Source organism: Paroedura picta, chromosome 4 (assembly GCF_049243985.1).
Source record: "Paroedura picta isolate Pp20150507F chromosome 4, Ppicta_v3.0, whole genome shotgun sequence".
Classification (NCBI taxonomy): domain Eukaryota; kingdom Metazoa; phylum Chordata; class Lepidosauria; order Squamata; family Gekkonidae; genus Paroedura; species Paroedura picta.
The window spans coordinates 10,403,994-10,425,356 of record NC_135372.1 but is presented as its reverse complement, the minus strand read 5'-3'; the positions used below and the strand labels follow the sequence as shown (position 1 = coordinate 10,425,356).

General features: G+C 51.5%; 1 long non-coding RNA gene across 2 annotated transcripts; it reads right to left on the bottom strand.

Moving 5' to 3' along the window:
• Positions 1-4,244: 4,244 nt before the first annotated feature.
• On the bottom strand, positions 4,245-20,118 carry LOC143834904 (uncharacterized). Of its 2 annotated transcripts, none has more exons than XR_013229928.1 (7): positions 19,101-20,118; positions 15,912-17,811; positions 15,736-15,815; positions 14,511-14,646; positions 11,893-12,068; positions 6,608-6,786; positions 4,245-5,132 (listed from the first exon to the last, which is right to left on the bottom strand). It is a non-coding gene; the product is annotated as an uncharacterized LOC143834904 (long non-coding RNA). The 2 variants fall into 2 exon arrangements; XR_013229929.1 differs by having other exon boundaries at positions 4,245-4,545.
• Between the last annotated feature and the right edge of the window lie 1,245 nt (positions 20,119-21,363).

Sequence of the window (21,363 nt, the reverse complement as noted above, 5' to 3'; positions counted from 1 at the left end):
AGAAACCCCGGAAAAAAACCAATTTTTGTATAATCATGAACAATGGATCTTCACACCATTGGTCAGTTTCTGCTTAATTTCTGTGCAAGAACCCTTGCATCATTTTATGGTTGGGGGTCACCACAACATGAGGAACTGTATCAGAGGGTCGCGGCATTAGGAAGGTGGAGAACCACTGACCTACAGGATGAAAAAGCAGACCCGGAGTCAGCCAGGCCAGGATGCGGCCTCAGCAAGGGCAGCTCAGAAGGGACAAAGGGGGGGGGGGGATGCAAAGATGCTTTTACAGCCCTGCAGTGGAGGAATGGCTCTCTGGTCTCAGAGCTCAGCAGGGGAGGGGGAACCGGTCAAGGTCTGTCCAGCACCGGAAGCTAAAGAGGGTCAACCCCGGTTAGTCCATGGATGAGCCATATGAGTCGTGATTCGAACAGGAGATCTCCAGCCCCTTGTTCACCCCACCACGTTGGAGAAGAACGTCTCCTCCCAGAGTGGATGAAACAGTGGGGCAGCCAAGCCCCCTCCATATCTAGGTCCAGCATTTACCTTTTCTTCGCTCCCAATTCTCAGGATTTTGCTTTGGCCTCCACTGCCTTGTTGTTGCGATCCAGCTCTGCTTCCACTCTGCTTTGTCTCCGCCGTGTTGTTTTAGGATGAGAGAAGAAAGAGACACTCCGTGTTTCTCTAGAATGGGAAAGTCCAGAACTTTTCCAACCCTGCGGGGGAAGAACGCCTCTCTGGTCTCCGAGCTCAGCAGGGGAGGGGGAACCAGTCAAGATCTGTCCCGCACCGGAAGCTGAAGAGGGTCAGCCCATCACAACACCAAGCCAGCTGGCACCTCCTGGGCCCGGCCAGGATCCTGGAAAGGGGTCCAGAGTCCTCCTGGCTTCCTTGGGACTTCTTTCCACCTTTGCAGGTGGTTTTATTTGAACGGTCCTGACGGGCAGCCAGGACAATGCGTTTGCCTCCTTTGCTGTCTCAGGAAGCTGTGGAATCCTCTCCTGGCACTTGTGTTTCCTCTGGCTAGCCCGGGAGCCTTGGCCCTGTATCAAGAGGGGCAGTACAAGGGGGCGGGGGGGGGGTGTAGCCAGTCCTGCCGGGCTGGATCTCCTTGTCCAGGTGGGTGGTAAGGAGCGGCACCAACTACTGACGCTGGAGTTTTCCAGGAGCTGGGCAAGGGTGGCGAGGGCGGCGGGGGACACTGACAACTCACAGTCGAATTGCACAGGGGATACCTTTACCTTTTTCACCTAATGCCGGACTAGGTGGCTGGTGAATTGATGTCCCCATTGCAGTCCCAGGTGTCCGAGGGAAGTCAGGGCGGCAGTAGAAACAGAAGCCTCAAAATAGGTGCAAAATAGGGTTGGGAAGCAGAGCCGTGGGCACGCCCTCCATTTTCGACTACTTGATGGAACACCCCCTCCCCCTCCACACGCACATCATGTGCTGACTTTCTCTGGGAGAAGGATGGGCCACGAGTCTAATGCGGCCTCCTCAGCCTTTTCCCTGTGGAGTCAGCAAGGCTCTAAGAATCAATTCTGAGAGGGGGGGGGGAAAGGGACAAGCCAATGGGGGGACTGCGGCAGAGTCATCTCTTCCGTCCCGTTCCTTTTCCATCGTGTGTGGATTCAACCAGGCCATTGCAGATCAGATGCAGGAAGCAGAATTTCCTGCAGAAGTGGTGAATTTCCTGCATTCGGAAGGGGGGGGACTAGATGACCCTGGAGGTCCCTCCCATCTCTAGGATTCTAGACTTCTAAAGCCACTCTGTCCCCCTCCCCAGGTTTGTTAATGTAAATATATATGCATGTATTGATTTATCATATTTCTATACTGCCCTCGCTTTTGGCTCAGGGGCGTTTACATTCTGACTCTCATATGTGGGAAAGTACAATGGACGTTCAACATGAAACTTATGGAATTTGTATCATACAGTAGAATATGATAACAGTTCTTAATAAAAGCATATAAATAGATAATTACATCCCCGCAACTGGAGTAACCCCTCCGGGGCTCTGGAGTAACCTGGGGGCCCATCATTGGGGGATGGGTAGACATAATCCTGTATGGTCATATCATTCAATAAATGTTTGACAGCTTAGTGTGTGTGTAAATGTCATTCCCATCCATTTGGGAAACCCTTCTGGGGCTGTGGTGGAACCGGGCGCCTGCTTGCCTGATGCCAATCCTGTGGGCCCAGTTCCAGCCCTCCACCCTTTCCTGAGTGGGGCCTATCTCTTCCTGTCCGTCGCTGCCACCACTCACTGACTGCGATACCCTTTCCCAAGGGACAGTGAGACCCTCGGGTGGGTTCCTGGTGTTCTTGGGTCAAAACCATCAATCCTTGGTTCCCGCCTGGAGAGCTGGCAACCACCCGGTTTTGCCTGGTTTTCCTCCCCTGGGCCAAGTGGGGGAGACTGGGTGGTCCAGAGCACCAGCCACTTGGCTATGTGCAAAACTCACGTTTATTGAACTATTAACTATCAGATAGATCAACAGACACTCCCTCCAGCACACCGCATGGAATCAAGCCACAGCACATGAACTTAATGGGTAGGCACCCATAAATGTCCTCCTCTTTCCCTGCACTCCCTGCGGAAGTGGGGAGAGGCCCCTGTGGTCACCGGCCTGCCAGTCTCCCTGCCCATCCCCTTGGGGGCTGCTTCCCCTGCGGCCAGGCCAGGCCCTGTCCCTCTGCCCAGGGCAAGCAGGGCCTTCTCTCTGCAGAAGATATTTGCCCCTTCCCCCCTGGAGATCCTGCAGGGACTCCCCCTCCCAGGAGGTCTGGAGCCTCAATACCCACAACAGGACAAGACGACTCTTTCCTGTAAGGTGACCATCTGTTCCACCTTTGGCGGGACTGTCCCGCTTTTCGGGCATCTGCCTGGTGTCCCGTGGCGTTCTCATACTTTAACATTTTAAAATTTACAATTTTTTTTCAATTTCTTTTTATTTGGGGGGGCACGGCAGGCAGCTGAGTAGGCAGGCTGGGCTTAGGAGGCCCCCAGGAGGCCCCCACGCAGGCACCCGGGCTCCGGGGTGAGGCTTGCGCGGCGCCACCATTCCTGAAGTCACAGCTACATTCCCGGCCGGGCCTGCTGCTGCTCGCTCCTTTCTGACTGAGCTTTCCCCGGGATGCCGCCCTGAGACCGTTTGGGGGGGGAGGGAGGGAGGATGGAGGGGGGGCCTGGCCGCTGCCGCCCATGGGCCGCCACCCAATGCCTGCCGCCCACCGCCGCCGGTGGCTCTTCTGCCACTGTCTCGCACCTTCCGCTGGGCTCTTCCCCTGCTGCCACCGCCCTTGAGCCCAGGGAGGGGGGAAAGGATGGCCTGGCAGGGGCGGCGGCAGTGGTGCGGGCAGCAGGCAGGAGGGGCGGCTGCTGGCCAGCCAGAGCTCTCTCCACCGGCCAGAGTGGGGCTCAGTCGCCCTTCCTCTCCCGCAGTGAGGCTGAGGGGCCCTGCAGATTCCCCTTGGCTCAGGGCCTGGGCGGGGTGGACTAGGGGCTTTCCAAAGCTGCCCCTGGGCCTGGGAACAGGGGAAAGAACTTGCTTCCAGGCTCTGGGGGGGGGGGAAACAGCTCTGCTACACAAAAGAGCCCATATCTGAGATCCGCCAGCATGTCCTCCTTCCACTGGACACTGCCCCTGACCCTGGGCCTTTGGCTGGGAGATTTGTGGCTGGCGTAGGCCTGTGCTGTGGTTTGCCTGGGATTTCGGGGTGCCCCGTCAAAGGCCCCTGTCCCCCGCGGACACGAAGCCACCAAGTCTGGTTCTGAGCAGAGTTCGTCTGCAGCTCTCTCCTCCTTCTGGCCTTCCCTTGCTCCAGGCCCCCCTTGTCCAGGCTGCATTTGAGGATGGGCGCAAAGTAGGGACAGATGGGGTGGCGGCTGATGCACTGTCCGCAGCGTTGGAGGAGCTGCTCGAGGGCCTCGATGGCGGCAGTGGACACAGAGTCCAGCCTAATTAACAGATTACAGGTATGGGCATTTCTGGTAGACCTGGCCCCCACACTGACCATTTTTTCTTGCAGGAGTTTCTTCACTTTTGTCTACCTATAATACTCTTTGTATATCTTTTATGCCTTTGAAACAGTCCTGTCAAAGGCAGACAGACTCACAACTAGGCTTCTGGATTGAAAGAAAGTTTTATTGGAAGTAGATCTGAACACTCCGACTTCTGTAATCGAAGCTAATCGATACATGGCAAGCAAGCAGTTATCAATATATCCTTCCTGCCCAAATGCCCCCTCTTTCCCTGGGTAGAATTACACCCCCTCTTCCAGGTGCCATCCTGGGCTTCCTGCCAGACCGTCTCTGGCCTATCCGGCCTTGGGGGACCGGAGCCCTCCCTTGTAGATAACAAAGTACAGAGCAACATTTGCAAGGAGGTGTCACAGCAGGGAAGAATACACAAAGCAGTGTGAAATAGTTCAGGGTGGTAAAAAAGGTTGCAAAAGTTTCTTCAAACAACATACATCAAACCAACATGGAGTTTCTCCGGTCAATCACAAATCATGGCAGAGATCAGAGGGGCTGATCCTGACAACTCCTAGGGAAGAAAAGGGTTCTCAACTGTGATTGACTTTTTCATTTTTTTCAACAGCTTGGATATTTCCAGGTCTGCACACAGGACTATAGAGAGTGCTTAGTACATTAATCACAGAATCACAGAATCATAGAGTTGGAAGGGGCCATACAGGCCATCTAGTCCAACCCCCTGCTCTGCATCCTCCGTTAGAGTTTGTCCATCTGCACCCAACAGTGGGCCTATTGCCTCCTTTACTTTACGTTTGCTCCTCACATAACTGAAAAATCTTTTCTTGTTACAATGGGCTTCCCTGGCCAATCTTAGCTCACTCTCAGCTTTGGCCTTTCTGATGATTGATCTACGGTGCCTAGTAACTTTTAGGTACTCTTCCTTAGAGCTGTGTCTTTCCCTCCATTTGCTGAACATTTCCCTTTTCTTTCTTAGTTCCTCTTGATATTCTCTATTCATTAACCTTGATTCTTATCCCCATTTTATTCCAGGGGGGGGAGGGGGCGGAAAGTTCTGCTCCGGAATCGGGCCCTCCACTCTGTGTGTCCAGCTGAACTGGCTTCTCCTTCTTGCTCTCTGACTCTCTCCTGGGGTGAGGACTAGAAATCAACAGGTAAATAATCATTAAACTCGGCTTCAGCTTCCTTAAGATAAAGGCGTGCTCTGTATATATAGGAAATACTCCTCCACTAGGAAGAAACTTCAGATTCTGCGACATTAAAGGAGGAAGGTGGGCTATGCTGCCCCTGGGGAGTGCTGGGATATTCCCCCAAGAGAAGAGACGGGCTATCCCATCTGGGACCAGCCACAGGAGAATGAATTATTTTCCATAAATACGCGGCTGTGAGTAAACGCGGCCTCCGATTGATGATTGGGGGGCTGGCAGGCAGACGTGGCGATACTCGCTTGGGATCATGCACCCCCCCCCCACTTGGGCGGGCGCGGCTTTGGCGGCTGGGGTGGGCCCGCAGGTGCCTATTTAAGGTGCCATGTGCAAAAGCCTGGCCTTTCTGCCGGCAGCTTCCACTGGAACAGCTTCCTACCCTCCGGCCCTCGTTTATTGGTTTGCTCCTTTCTGTTTTAATCATTTCCTTCACAGCACAGAGATGCTCCAAGCTGAGGGAGGCATCGTGTTTGGCTGTGAGAGTAGTCGCAAAGGTTACTGAATTCTCTATCCAAACACAGGAGAAGTGAAAGTGAGAAGCAGGAGAGCAATACTGTCAGAATTGTAAAGAGGATCAAACTAACGAAAACAGATGCAATTTACGGAGGGCTGAACATGATCCAGTGAATGTGACTTCATAAACGGAAATACAGAAAATATACCAACGGAAGAAGAAACGGAGTCAGAAGAAGGAGCAGTGTGTAAATAAATGAATGGACAAGAAGAATCAGTTATAAGATTGTAGGGAGCGGTTGACAATGTCCGTGAGCTGCTCTCCTATCCGCGGACCCCTACCTTTGAGGAGCCACGACAGACACAGATCTCCCCCCCCAACGGGCGCGATTTGTGGCTGAAATTACGGGCAGTGCCAAACAGGGGGCTGTGTTGTGCTTGGGAACTTAGGGAGGTTTGTTTTACTTTAAATCTCTTCTGTGGAGGGACTTTAGCCAGAGAAGCCCCGCTCACAGGTCTTCCTGCCACAATTGATACAGTAAATGAACTGGACACCTGTTGGCCGCCTTCGGAGGTGACGTTTGATGGCTTCAGGTGGCTCTCTTTAACCAAAGTGGACGGGTTGCTGGGAAAGGTGAGGGCTACCACTTGCCCCCTTGATCCGTGTCTATCGTGGCTCCTCAAAGGTCCGCGGATAGGAGAGCAGTTCACGGACATTGTCAATTGCTCCCTACAATCTCATAACTGACTAGAAATTAAGCCCGCTGTTGTGTGAATACAGTGGGCACTAGGGTGAGAAGCATGGGGGTTAGGGCACAGCGGAGGCCGGGCGGTGGGCGGTGGCTGGGATGCGACCCCGTGGCGGTGCGTACCGGAGAGCAGCGGCGTGGAGGTGGGCCAGCGGTTCCCGGGAGTCCCGGGGCAATGGTGGGCCCATCTCCGATCTTGGCTTCTTACCTCAATGCTCCGGGTGGTTCTGAGGCCTCCGAATTATTTGACCTCCTGGATCCTTTCCTGCTCGATCCCAGGGAGTCACTGATTTGAGTCACCAGCGCTATCAGCAGGGGTGGGAATTCTCCCTGGATAACTTTAGCAGCGTTGGGCAGGGTCAGGATCCAGCGCAAGGCATTGGTGGCCTGGGGGGGAGGAGAAGGAGGGATGGATTCAATAGAGGCCACCAAGAACCAGAGAACCTGCCAGGCAGCCCCTCCTGCGAACCCTGCGCAGAGACCAGGGGCTGTTCCAGACCACAGAGGCCAGTTTCCCCGGAGAAAAGGGCTACTCTGGAGGTCTGGCATTAGGCACCATCCCTCCACCACAACTACAAGGCAGAAGACACAGGAGGGAAAAACCTGGGTCTAAAACAGGACAATTTTAGATGCAATAAACAAACTTGCTGTCTTTTTCTTAATTTGATTTTGGCTGTAGCGACACACCAAACAATGGTTTCTGCCAAAAAGCTTTCAGCAGCTATGGTCGAAGCAAATTTCTTTTTACAATTTCCAGGAACAAAAGGCTTACGGGTAACAATTCTCCTGGGCTGCTGATGTCATCTTTACTTGGGAAGCCTTTATCGATTTTGCAGCATCAATTATTTTTCTGGATGGATGCTTGCCTCTTTTCTCCAGTTACGAGAACATTGTCCTCTTAGAATTTTGAGAATCTTTAAGAGTTCATTTACTTACAGATAATGGTGTCAAAATGTCTTGTACAAAACGAAATGTACTCTTTAATACTTATTGGCTCATATTCGTGTGCATGCACACCTCCTCACCCAGGCCTTAGAGGCGCCATGGGACTCAAATTGTGTTGCGATGGACATGACGTTTTCTTTATTGAGGTGAGTGCTTCATATATTGTAAGATAAGATGTATTTATTTATTATATTTATATACCGCCCTCCCCGAAGGCTCACACAAAACAGAAACAATACAGATAACTTAGCTGAACAAGAATAACAGAAGAAAAAAGGAAACCACGAGGCACAATGAGAGAGTAGTCTTCTCTATGTTTATAGGTGAAAAGGTTAGAACATGAAGTCTAAGTGGTCAAACATATGATCAAACATAAAGAGTCAACCAAAACAGGATCCTAGGTTAAGTGTTTTCTATTTTTCTGTTTTATCTTCGTCAGTGGTTGCTCTGCAAAATGAATAGACAAGTAGACAATATATGCAAGTTCATAATTTTACAAAGCAGCATAACATACCTTCCAATATACTGTCATAGTAGTAGTCGTAGTCTCACATTGGCGAAATGCACATAATCGTCCGGGGATTTCATAAAGTGCCCATGAGGGCTACCTTCAGTTAGTATTTATAGAGAAGCTGGCAGTTACAGGTGTAGTCAATTATTTAAAGGGGCCAGATCCATTAAAGTAAATAACCAAAACATATTTTGACAAAAAACAATTGTAATCAGTGTTGGCATTAAGACCCCCCCCCCCCCGGCATCACAGTATTCAAATGATGAATGAAAAAACTTTCCCGTTGTTGAAGGCGGATGATAATGTTGTCCTTGGCATATAGTGAAGGTTGAAGTTGTTCCAGTCCTAAGAATATGAATTCTTCTAAGCTATGATTATGTTCCAAACAATGTGAGACGAGAGGAGCATCTTTAATCTTGTTTCTCAGTCGGCTCCTATGTTCTGATATTCGAATTTTAAGAGGTCTGGATGACATTCCCACATAACACAGTTTGCATTTGCGTATAATTCTCCATCAATATCGGATAATTTCTTCTGAAAGTTCTCAGAAAGATTAGTAGATCCCAATGCCCCTCTAATATCATCAATTTCTTTATCAATTTTAACAATCTAAAAAGATTGGTCAATGATAAGGAGCATCAAATCAAAGGAACAATGTGTCAAAATAGCGGCCCATTTTTCTATAAAAGCCTCATCATCAGTGAATAGAGTAGGATATTTCGGAATACGCAACCCTCGTGGGATGCAATTGTGTTTCATATATTCATTAAGATAAGCCGCATGTAAATGGGTCTTGATCTTTCTTTTGTTAATATACATAAACTGATCCCAGTACCCCGACAGACCTTCGTTGCCAGTCTCCAAAGGTGGAAGAAGTTGTTGTATGCAATCCTTCTCTTCAGATGAATAAGTAAAACCTTGTTGCCACGAGGCCATCATGGAATAAGTTACCAATCAAGTATAGAACCGTGGATTCCTCAATGTGGACTCAGAAGAAAAAAGGAAATCACGAGGCACAGTGATATAGTAGTCTTCTCTATATAGGTGAAAAGGTTATAACAAATAAATAAATTTTGCAGAGCAATCACTGTCGAAGATAAAACAGAAAGCGGGTCACTTAACCTAGGATCCCGTTTTGGTTGACTCTTTATGTTTGATCATATGTTTGACCATTTAGACTTTATGTTATAACCTTTTAATACTGACCAACAGGCAAGAGTTGGTGGATGAGGTGAAGGAGGTGGGGACCCTAGGGGGAAGTGACCATGTCCTCATAGAATTCCTTTTGAGATGGGGAGCCAAGGAAGCTTGTAGCCAGACACGGATGTTGGATTTTCGTAGGGCAAACTTTAATAAACTCAGTGACATAATGAGTGTCATGCCATGGACGAGAATGCTGGAAGGGAAGGGAGCATGTGAAGGGTGGGCGCTACTCAAACAAGAGCTATTGCATGCTCAATCAATGACTATCCCAGAAAGACGAAAACACTGCAGGAGCTCTAAGAAGCCTATTTGGATGAACAGAGAACTTCAAGAGGAACTAAGAAAAGGGAAATGTTCAGGAAATGGGGGGAAGGACAGAACTCTAAAGAAGAGTACCTACAGGTTACTAGGCACTGTAGATCAATCATAAGAAAGGCCAAAGCTGAGAGTGAGCTAAGATTGGCCAGGGAAGCCCATTCTAACAAGTAAAGATTTTTCAGTTATGTGAGGAGCAAACGTAAAGGAGGCAATAGGCCCACTGTTGGGTGCGGATGGACAAACTCTAACAAAATATGCAGAGAAAGCAGAAAGGCTTAGTGCCTATTTTACATCTGTTTTTTCCCACAGGTCAAAGTGTTTAGGCACATCTAGAGATGGCCATAGCCAAAGGACAGTGTCTGGGTGGCAGGTTAACATGGATAGGTTGTCGAGAGGCATTTAGCTGCACTGGATGAGTTCAAATCCCCTGGTCCGGATGAAATGCACCCGAGAGTACTCAAAGAACTTTCCAGAGAACTTGCACAGCCCTTGTCCATCATCTTCGGAACCTCTTTAAGGACTGGAGATGTCCCGGAGGACTGGAAGAGAGCAAATGTTATTCCGATCTTCAAAAAAGGGAGGAAGGATGACCCGGGAAACTACAGACCAGTGAGTCTGACCTCTGTTGTGGGGAAGATAATAGAGCAGATATTAAAGGAAGCGATCTGCAAACATCTGGAGGACAATTTGGTGATCCAAGGAAGTCAGCATGGATTTGTCTCCAACAGGTCCTGCCAGACCAACCTGGTTTCCTTTTTTGACCAAGTAACATGTTTGCTGGATCGTGGAAATTCGGTTGATGTCGTTTACTTGGATTTTAGTAAAGCTTTTGACAAGGTTCCCCATGATGTTCTGATGGATAAGTTGAAGGACTGCAATCTGGATTTTCAGATAGTCAGGTGGATAGGGAATTGGTTAGAGAACCGCACTCAAAGCGTTCTTGTCAATGATGTTTCATCAGACTGGAGAGAGGTGAGTAGCCGGGTACCTCAGGGCTCGGTACTCGGCCCGGTACTTTTAAACATATTTATTAATAATCTAGATGAGGGGGTGGAGGGACTACTCATCACGTTTGCAGATGACACCAAATTGGGAGGACTGGCAAATACTCTGGAAGATAGAGACAGAGTTCAACGAGATCTGAACACAATGGAAAAATGGGCAAATGAGAACAAGATGCAATTTAATAAAGATAAGTGTAAAATTCTGCATCTGGGTCAGAAAAATGAAAAGCATGCCTACTGGATGGGGGATACGCTTCTAGGTAACACTGTGTGTGAACGAGACCTTGGGGTACTTGTGGATTGTAAACTAAACATGAGCAGGCAGTGTGATGCAGCGGTAAAAAAGGCAAATGCCATTTTGGGCTGTATCAACAGAGGCATCACATCAAAATCACAAAATGTCATAGTCCCATTGTATACGGCACTGGTCAGACCACACTTGGAGTACTGTGTGCAGCTCTGGAGGGCTCACTTCAAGAAGGACGTAGATAAAATTGAAAGGGTACAGAGGAGAGCGATGAGGATGATCTGGGGCCAAGGGACCAAGCCCTATGAAGATAGGTTGAGGGACTTGGGAATGTTCAGCCTGGAGAAAAGGAGGTTGAGAAGGGACATGATAGCCCTCTTTAAGTATTTGAAAGGTTGTCACTTGGAGGAGGGCAGAATGCTGTTTCTGTTGGCTGCAGAGGAGAGGACACGCAGTAATGGGTTTAAACTTCAAGTACAACGATATAGGCTAGATATCAGGAAAAAAATTTTCACAGTCAGAGTAGTTCAGCAGTGGAATAGGCTGCCTAAGGAGGTGGTGAGCTCCCCCTCACTGGCAGTCTTCAAGCAAAGGTTGGATACACACTTTTCTTTGATGCTTTAGGATGCTTAGGGCTAATCCTGCGTTGAGCAGGGGGTTGGACTAGATGGCCTGTATGGCCCCTTCCAACTCTATGATTCTATGATTCTATGATTCTATGATTCTTTTCACCTATAAACATAGAGAAGACTACTGTGTCATTGTGCCTCGTGATTTCCTTTTTTCTTCTGAGTCCACATTGAGGAATCCACGGTTCTATAATTGAACAAGAATAACAAGCAACAACAATCATAACAACGAGCGAGATGGTATGATGAATGCATTTTTACACTAGAATTATGACTTATAAGCCTTCTGTTACTCGTAAAATACTGCAAAGCGTTTTTTTGCTCAACTGATGGAAGCGGTCTGGCAGAAACGACCGTTTTGCATATCACTGCAAGGAAAAGGAAATTTAGAAAAAGACAGCAAGTGAGTGGGCTTATGGCTTCTCAAACTGTCCTGTTTTAGACACAGTTTTTTCCTGTGGTGTGGGAATTATGCCCCCTCTGACATCCCTCCCCCCTCCAAAACATTTCCTGCCCAGGCTCCCCGGCCCTGGATCGCCAGGCTTTTCCCAACCCGGAGCTGGCGACCCGAAGGAACCCAGAGCAGTCCTGGTATGGTTTTGTACCGCCAGAGGCAGGAGGGACTTGCTGTTGCACCTTCTAGAGTTTTCCGAGCGGGGGTCTTCATCCTGCAGACGTTTCAGCAGCAGCCCCAGGAGCTTGGTGTTGGAATAGGGATCGGAAACCAGGGCTTTCCACAGCTCCTCGGCATTGCTGCAGCTCGCTTAAAGTATCTCAAAGGTTTTCATTTGGAGGCGGGCAGGGAACAGTTCCTGGTGATGGCAGAGGATAGGACCCACAGTCATGGCTTTAAACTATGTGTAGAAAGGTACAGGCTACAGACCAGGGAATCTTTTTTTACAGTCTGAGTACTTCAGCAGTGGGATGGGCTGCCTGAGGAGGTGGTGAGCTCCCCCTCCCTGGCGGCCTTCAAGCAGCAGCTGGACAGATCCTTCTCCTGGATGCTTGAGGCTGATCCTGCATTGAGGAAGGGGTGAGACTAGATGGCCTGCATGGCCCCTTCCCACTCTAGGATTCTGTGAGTCTAGTTCAGCAGTGGGATGGGCTCCCTAAGGAGGTGGCGAGCCCCCCTCACTGGCCGTCTTCAAGCAGCGGCTGAGCAGATCCTTCTCCTGGATGCTTGAGGATGATCCTGCACTGAGCAGGGGGTGGGACTAGATGGCCTGCATGGCCCCTTCCCACTCTAGGATTCTATGAGTCGAGTTCAGCAGGGGAAGGGGCTGCCTCAGGAGGTGGGGAGCTTGCCCTCACTGGCAGTTTTCAAGCAGTGGCTGGACAGATCCTTATCCCGGATGCTTGGGGCTGATCCAACTCTATGATACTACGCTGCAATGATTTTACAATTACAATTCCTTAGCTTGCCTGAGGAATTGGGAAAAGGAGATCTTTTAATTAATATATATATATATGAATTGGGAGGGGGCTTCATCACACATGGAGAGGGTTCTGTTGGGAGGGGGGTGCCCTCTAATCCTGCCAGAAGGAACAAAATGCACAAGCTTCTGTTGGCCAGGATGAGGCCAGTTTTGTCTCAGCAGGAGACAGAAAAGAGTGGGGTTGTTTTGTTGGCCATCAGTTGTCTGCTGCTGGAAACATGAATTCAAACTACATTTCATCTGGTCCCTGAGGACTTCATGGGATTTTAATAGTGTTGCAATCCCCCCCCCCCCGGCCCGAGTCTGCCGGGAGAGGACGGCATCAGCATTTCAACCGCAAACAAATAAATAAAGACGAGCTTTGAGCTGGTGGTTTTCAGATTTCCCAGCATGCCCCTCACCCATTGTGCTCATGGTCAGGTGGTGGAGGTGGGCCGATCTCCTTCACGCTGTCCATGGTCCGCATGCCCAACACCGCCACCAGCTGGCCAAGCAAGGAAAATTCCTGCGAGACCTGAAAGGGAGAGTTCTTGGCATTGGGAAGGAGGGTGCAGGGACAGATTGGCAGCTTCGACTGAGCCCTTTCCCACCAGTTCTGCTGGCATCTCCGGGCTGGGAATGGGTCCCTGCAAAATGGCCATTGGCCCCAGGCTGCAAAAACAGTCCCCCTTGGGGCCAGGCATTCCAGAGAGAGGGGGGGAGAATCGAGAAACAGCAGCTGGGATGGTTGCTTGGGGGAGGTGCCAAATTCGAGGAGGGGAACAATGATGGCCAAAAGAACAACCAGCTTTCAAAGGGGAGGAGATCAATTCAGGGAGGAGAAGGCTGTCAATGGCTGCGAGCTATTGTGACTAAAGGGATCCTCCACATTCAGGGGCACTAATCCTCTGAATTGCAGGGCCAGGAGGGAAACTCAGGCACAGGCCTGGTCCTTGTCGCTGGCCCTCCCTCCGGAGGAGCTGGTGGGCCGCTGTGTGAGCCAGGATGCTGGACTGGATGGGCCACTGGCCTGATCCAGGAGGGCTCTACTCGTGTTTTTACGAGTCAGCAGCTAAAACAGTAGCAAGAAGATGCAGCAGGACAGGAGAAAGTTTAGGGACAAAATCCAGGATAATGTGGTGACCCTCTGCTGATGGTTGCCAACTCCAGAGGGGGAAAGTCCTGGGGATCCCCTTCCAAAACCTCACTCCCCCCCCCAGGCTCCACCTCCAAACCTATACAAAATTCCCAATCCATAAATTGGCAATGCTAGACTTGACTGTGACTCTTCTGCAATACTGAGGCCGTTTTGCCAGCGACAAAGTCTCAGATCTAAATGTTTGACTGCAGGCCTTTCAAGCAGGGGTCCTGGCCCTTCCTCAGCCCGTGGGCACCTCTGGAATCCTTACACAAGAGTATGGGCTCAGGCACAGAATGGCTGCCTCAGGGGGCGGAGCCAAGCACAGAAAGGCAGGGAATGAGGTTGGGCATCTCTAAGAAGAAGCCAACCAGCATCTTGGGCTAAGGTGGAGGTTGCTGCTGAAGCGACTTTTTAAGAAGTCTGCACAACCTACCAAATTCCCAGGGGCCAATCAGAAGCCCAGTTGGGCTACAGGGCCACGAGCCCTTGGTGGGCACCTGGTAGACTGCTCTCAGGGTGCCTGCAAAAACCACAATGGGGGTCCGTGCCCTGCAACCACAGGCATGGGTTAGGCGATCCTTTGTGTCCAGTTGCAAGGAGATGTCCCATCCCACCTGCCCTGTCTCTGAATCTGAACTCAGTTCCTGGCCAAGAGATCGTTTTTCAGTTTTGACCCCTGGACAGGGAGGGGGAGGCACCTGAGTTTGCATTGGGTGCGTCGGGCTGCCTGCTTTCAGCTTGGTCATTTTGAGAGCTGGTAAAGAATACACCTTCCTGATGGCCTTGCTCACCAAGTTGGATCTGACCTCACAGTCCAGCACAGGCTTCAGGAGACTGCAAATAAAACAGACAGTGGTGGAGGTGGTGGTGGAGAAATATTAGCACCCCCCCCCAAGGATGCACACATCTTTCCTCTACAGTCGATTCAACAGGATCAGCTCTGAATGTTTTATTATCAAACAGCAGAGCAGATGCCAAATCTGAGGGGTACCAGTTAAAGAGAAGGAGAAGAAGAGGTAGAGCTGATTTTAAATATCCCACTCTTCATGACCCCAAGGAGTCCCAAAGTGGCTTCCAGACACAGTTCCCTTCCTCTCCCACAACAGACACCCTGGGAGGTCTGTGAGGCTGAGAGTTTGACAGGACTGCTCTGCAGAAACAGCCTTAAGAGAACTGTGTTGGAATGGCAGCAAGTAATTTGGTGAAGTCAGCCCTGTGGGGCTGTTGTTCAGCAGTGTAAGCAGCTCACTAGTGACACCTAATGAGCACTCTGAGGTTGCAGGGAATTCTGAGCCATGTGCTCTGTTTAATCTGAGCCACCCCACCCAGAGAAGGTCAGTGTGCTTTGCAGAAGCAAGCAAGGAGCCTCCATGAAGGATCTGCTGACGTGAGGCTTGCAATGTGCTGTTTTTGCAACTACTATTTAGAAGAAGAAGAAGAAGAAGAAGAAGAAGAAGAAGAAGAAGAAGAAGAAGAAGAAGAAGAAGAAGAAGAAGAAGAAGAAGGGAAGGGAAAAGCCATGATGAGTTGGCAGAATAACGCAGGAGGGATCTCCCATCAGCAAGCGGTCAAGCGTGCAGTTTACAATCGCACTTTTACAAGCAGGAGGCGGCACAAATTGTCCACCTCCATGCAGAAATGGTCATGGTTTGGGTATTGCTTCTGCCCGCCAACCTCGGAGGGCACCTGATACTTCTCCCTTGGGTGGACAAGGGCTGCCATTACAGGAAGTGTCTGGCTTGAAGTGGGCACCCGGGGACCCTACCTGAAGCTCTTCTGCCCTCAAACTACGTCCTTCCCTTAGCCTCCTTTGGGTTGTTCCTCCCACCTTCTCTTCACAACGGATGCCTGGCATTTCTCCCACTGCAAGGCACAAGGAGCCTGGCCAGGAGAGCTAAGGAGAAGCAAGCCTTGGGTACGTACGTGATGGAGCAAATGGTGGTCATAGCAAGGGGGAGGATCGGGAAGCCCACTGACTCCTGTGGCTCTTCTCCGATCATTTCCTGCAGTGGAAAAACACACAGACAGAGGGTCACTTCCAAGTAAGGCTTTTAGGCAGGGGTGGCCAAACTGTGGCTCTCCAGATGTCCATGGACTACCTTTATTGAAAGGTTCCGTAAGATGATGCGAGACAAAGCCTGGGATTCCGCTCCAGTCCCTCCCCTGACGACGGCCGCCCATTTCCACAGGAGCGCTCACTTCGGTCGCTACGATGCAGAGAAGTCTCCTCTTTGACTTACGATTATGCGTTTGACCATTTCAGATTTCTGGGGGCAAAGGACACCTTCCCTCCGGCTCCCCTGGAGGGCTCTGCTGATCAGGATGACTGAGTTCAGGAACGCTATTTTCAGCAGTTCATTCTGGATGGAGGAGAAAGAAGCAGGGTGCAGAGAGGTTAGACCCCCTTCCAGGAGTGGGTGCTGGGGGAGGCGCCCGGCTGGAGGGAGACAGGAATCCCAGCGTCCTTCACTCAGGCAATCCCAGGAGCTGGCTGGTACGTTCCCCTCTTTTTTACCACTGAGAAACCCCTGAAACATTCTTTAGGCTTCAAGAAAATCCCAAATTTATTTATTTGGGGGGGGGGGGGTTGGCATGACCATTTCTGGTCATATCACCTGATAAAAGTTTAACAACTGAAAAAATGGATATACCAAATGAAGCCCCAGCAATTTGGGAAACCCTTCCAGGACCATCAAGACGGTCTTCACCAGGGGAATGACCCAGCGTTTATACGGAGATCAATCTCAGCTAGAATGGCCAGACCCTCCAGTGGAAGGACCCTCGCCACCAGGCCCCACTGGCCTCCACCAATGACCTGACGAGGAGGGGGACCTTGCCCAGAAAAAGAATGGGGTCCGGTCAATATTGCAGCAGTGCCTCTATGTCACTACCTCATCCCGTTGGGGACGTCACATCCCGTGTGACCCGGAAGTGACGCCATGAGGTCAGTGGTGGTGAGGTGACACTCTGGCTTTCGGACAAAAGCTTTAGGGTAGAAGTCAAATGGACCACACAGTCTTTGCGCAAACACCAGGGCGTTGCCCCACCATCGCAGCATGATGCCGTCTCTTCCGGGCCACCTTGGAAGGGATGGAGGAACGCCATTGCAATGTGGGCTGAGCTTCCCTAGGATGGAGGCGGGAATATCAGCCGGATGTGGGGAGGAGCATCTGAGCAACGCAGGCTGCTCATGGGGAATTCGCTTCTCCAGACGTGTGGGCTCTCCCTCCTGGGAGGGAAACGGAAGCAGACATTACCGGGTTATTGCTCGGGGACCCTGTAGGTCATCCTGCATAGTGCAGGGGGGTGGGCTGGGTGGTCTTCAGGCCCCCTTCCAGGTATATCATTCCACAGTTTCATTTTCCCATGGAGTCATAAACACTTATGGGGCCACCTTTGCGTGTGTGTTTGGGGAAATTATACACCCACAAGGCCCATTATTTTTCCACCCGAATTCTTGGCAACGCAGCATGATTTGAAAGGGTTAAGGTAGGGTTGCCAGCTCCAGGGTGAGATATTCCTGGAGATTTGGGGGGCGGAGTCTGGGGAGGGCAGGTGTTGCAGGGAAGGGGCCAGAATGCCACTGAATCTGCCTTTTGAAGCAGCCATTTTCTCCAGGGGATTCAAGAGATTCGGGAAGGAGAAGTATATCAGTGGCCAGTAACCCTGGTGACTGGGGGAACTTCCACAGCCAGGAGCAGTCAATCTCTGGAACCCAGAGTGAGGAGGTCACAACAGGGGAAGGTCATGGCCTCTCTGCCTTGTGGTTGCCCTCTGGGTATGACAGGATGCTGGACTAGAGGGACCCCTGGCCGGATCCAGCTGGGCTCTCCTGATGTTTCCTAGGACCTTGTGGCCCGCACAGAACTGTCTCAGCAGCTCTAAGATGATGAACTCTATCAGCATGAGAAGGTCTTCTGTCTTGGACCCAGCGGCCGCATGCCCGTAGCACTGGATCAATGTGATGCGAATCTGAATTGGAACACGGCTCTGCAGACCCTGGAGGTGAAGGGGCAGAAAGGGAAACCATTAAGCCATATATTGAGCAAAAGCACAGTTCGAATCAGCCTCTGGACACCGTCAGGTCCTGAGAGTGTTCAGGAGAAAGGCAAGAAGGTGAAAATGTCAAGGAAAGACCTTAAAAGAGCCAGATTTCTCCCTGGTGGAAAGCACAGCCAACCCGGGGCCAGTGCCTGCCAAGGCAAGAGTGGTAGAGAGGTGGCTGGCCATTGCCGGCCTCTGTCTAGCGGCCCTGGATGTCCGTGGTAGTCGCCCAACCAAGGACTCACCAAGGCCAGCCTGGCTTAGCTGCTGAGATCTGAGCAGACGGATCTAGCCAGGTGACAAACAGTTGAGACACCACTAATTGGCTCAGTTGCTTCGTGTTGCTTTGGGCTCTCTCAGCCTCACCCACCCCACAGGGTGTCTGTTGTGGGGAGAGGAAAGGGAAGGCGACTGTAAGCCGCTTTGAACCTCCTTCGCATAGGGAAAAGCGGCATATAAGAACCAACTCTTCTTCTTCTTCAGTAATTTCAGGGCTCTCTCAGCCTCCCCTCCCTCACAGGGTGTCTGTTGTGGGGAGAGGAAAGGGAAGGCGACTGTAAGCCCCTTTGAGACTCCTTCGGGTAGAGAAAAGCGGCATAGAAGAACCAACTCTTCTTCTTCTTCAGTAATTTTAGGGCTCTCTCAGCCTCACCCACCCCACAGGGTGTCTGTTGTGGGGAGAGGAAAGGGAAGGGGACTGTAAGCTGCTTTGAGACTCCTTCGAGTAGAGAAAAGCAGCATAGAAGAACCAACTCTTCTATCCACAAATTAAGCTTAAAGATGTAGAAAAAGAGGAGACGGGGACCATATTTTTTGATACAATGCTGCCCATTGAGAAATCTCTTCAGCCTAGGGTTCTTTGGGATCTTCAGCTGAATTCAGAATAGATTCAGCTGGGTAAAGGCTTTTGTCTTGCTGATGTCCCCTCCACGAAGAAGAATATTGGTTCTTATATGCTGCTTTTCTCTCCACAAAGGAATGTCAAAGCAGCTTCCAATCTCTTTTCCCTCTTCTCCCCAAAATAGGCCCTCTGTGAGGGAGGTGGGGCTGAGAGAGCTCTGGGAGAGGCTGATCTGTGAGAACAGCACTATCAGAGCTGTGACTAGTCCAAGGTCACCCAGCTCAGTCCCAGCTCACCCGATTAGAAGCCGCCGCTCTTAACCACTCCACCAAGCGGGCTCCCCCATTCCACCAAGCCGCATGATCCCTCTTCCGCACTCAACCTTTTTATTTGCCGTTCTTACCGTTTCCCATTTCTCTTAGCTCTGGCTGGACGTGTGTCACAGTTTTCCACTTGGGGTTTCTAATGCCTAAGGCTCGAACTTGTCAGCCACCTTGGCAGCACTTAGGGAGGCCGAGCTGTGGGGGCTCAGCTCCCGCAAGCGAGATAAATCAACTGATAAGGAAATGGTTCTGCAACTGTACCTTCGCTGTCTTCTCCCCAGAAAGAGATCTCCTAGCTCCATCTGATTTCCATAGTCTTGGCCCGACCCCCGGGAAACCCCTGGAGAACGCAGGCTTGTCGGGGCCCAAGCGGGGCAGAATCGCCCACCGTCTGCCCACCATTTACTCCAGGGGGACAGCGCTCTGTCCTCGGGAGATCAGGGGCAGTTCCAGGGCAACTCCTGGCCTCCCCTGCAGGTTGGCAACCCTGCTCCCCACAGCCTTTCTTCTCTTGGCCCCTCCGGCAGGGTCAGTTCAAGGCCTTTCAAAGTCCGCCCCTCCGTGAGCCCACACTAGCATTGCCAACCTCCAGGTACCGGCTGGAGATCTTCCAGGATTACTGCTGTTCTCCAGGTATCAGAGCTCAGATCACGTGGTGAAAAGGGCCACTTGGGAAGGTGGGCTCTGTGACGCCCCTCCCTGCCCCAATCCGCAGCCTCCCCAGGTCTCCAGGGATTTCCTGACCCAGAGGGGGCCACTCTAGCCTGCATGCCGTTCAAGCCCCTGCGGCAAAGCCACAGGGGGGCATGGCTGTACGGATGCCAGCCTCCAGGTGGGACCTGGGGATCCCCTGGAATTGCAGTTTTCTCTCCAAGGCTGCCCCCTTTCTGACCCAGGGCTGTCCCCTTTTCACTCCAAGGCTGCCCCCTGTCTGCCCCAGGGCTGTCCCCTTTTCTCCCCAGGGCTGTCCCCTTTTCTCCCTACGGCTGTCCCCTTTACTCCCCAAGGCTGTCTACTTTTCGCCCCAGAACTGTCCCCTTTCTGCCCCATAGCTGTCCCCTTTTCTCCTTAGGTCTGTCCCCTTTTCTCCCCAGGGCTGTCCCCTTTTCTCCCCAGGGCTGCCCCCTTTCTGCCCCAGTGCTGCCCCCTTTTTGCCCCAGTGCTGCCCTCTTTTTGCCCCAGTGCTGCCCCCTTTTTGCCCCAGTGCTGCCCTCTTTTTGCCCCAGTGCTGCCCCCTTTTTGCCACAGGGCTGCCCCCTTTTCGCCCCAGAGCTGCCCCCTTTCTGCCCCAGTGCTGCCCCCTTTCTGCCCCAGTGCTGCCCCCTTTTTGCCCCAGTGCTGCCGCCTTTTCGCCCCAGGGCTGCCCCCTTTCTGCCCCAGTGCTGCCCTCTTTTTGCCCCAGGGCTGCTCCCTTTTCACCCCATAGCTGTCCCCTTTTCTCCTTAGGTCTGTCCCCTTTCTGCCACATAGCTGTCCCCTTTTCGCCCCAGGGCTGTCCCCTTTTTGCCTCAGGGCTGTCCTAACTGTCATGTCCAACTGTAACTTCCCTCCCTTTGCCTCAGAAGACTGACGGAGCTGGCAGGATCTGTTGTCATCTCTAGGCAACAGACACTAGATCGCCTGGAGAAGACGGCTGCCCCGGAGGGTGGACTTCACCAAAGCTCCTCCCCAAACCCCGCCCCGTGCAGGCTCCTCCCCCAAGGTCTCCAAGTTTCCCCCAACCCGGAGCTGCCTGTGGGACAGGGTTCTGGACTGAATGCACCTCACCACCATTTGCTTTGTTTCCTCTTGAGTGCTCTATCCGAGGAGCCTTTGCAGATATTCTGTGACGATATCTATTTGTCTTGTGTCCCGTAATTTGCTTCCCATATAGCGACATAGAGGGATCTGGCAAGGGTCAGAAAAGGTCTCCGTTAGTCAAACAGACTTATCATCCGCAGAGCTGGGAGGTGAGGGCGAGGGAGACGACTTGAAACCGCCTTCGTAAATCCAGGTACGAGTGACTCTTCGCTCTGCTCGGCCTCAGGGGAGTCAGAGGGCTCTGCAGCCTCCCTGACGTGGACCTCGGGAGGACCTTCCTGTCTCTAGGCGGTGGCTGGAGAGCTCCCAGAATTACGGCTGATCTCCAGAGATCGGTTCTCCTGGAGAAAATGGCTGTTGTAGAGGGTGGGCTCTGCAGAACAGCACTCCCCTGAGGTCCTTCCCCTCGCCCTGCCCTCTCCAGGCTCTGCCCCCAAACCTCAGGCATTCTGGAGCAGGCAGCCTTAGGCCTTGCCCTTGACACAAACCTCCGCCTTCTTCTGCAGGTGGCTCTGAATGGTCTTCAGAATGTCTCTTACATCG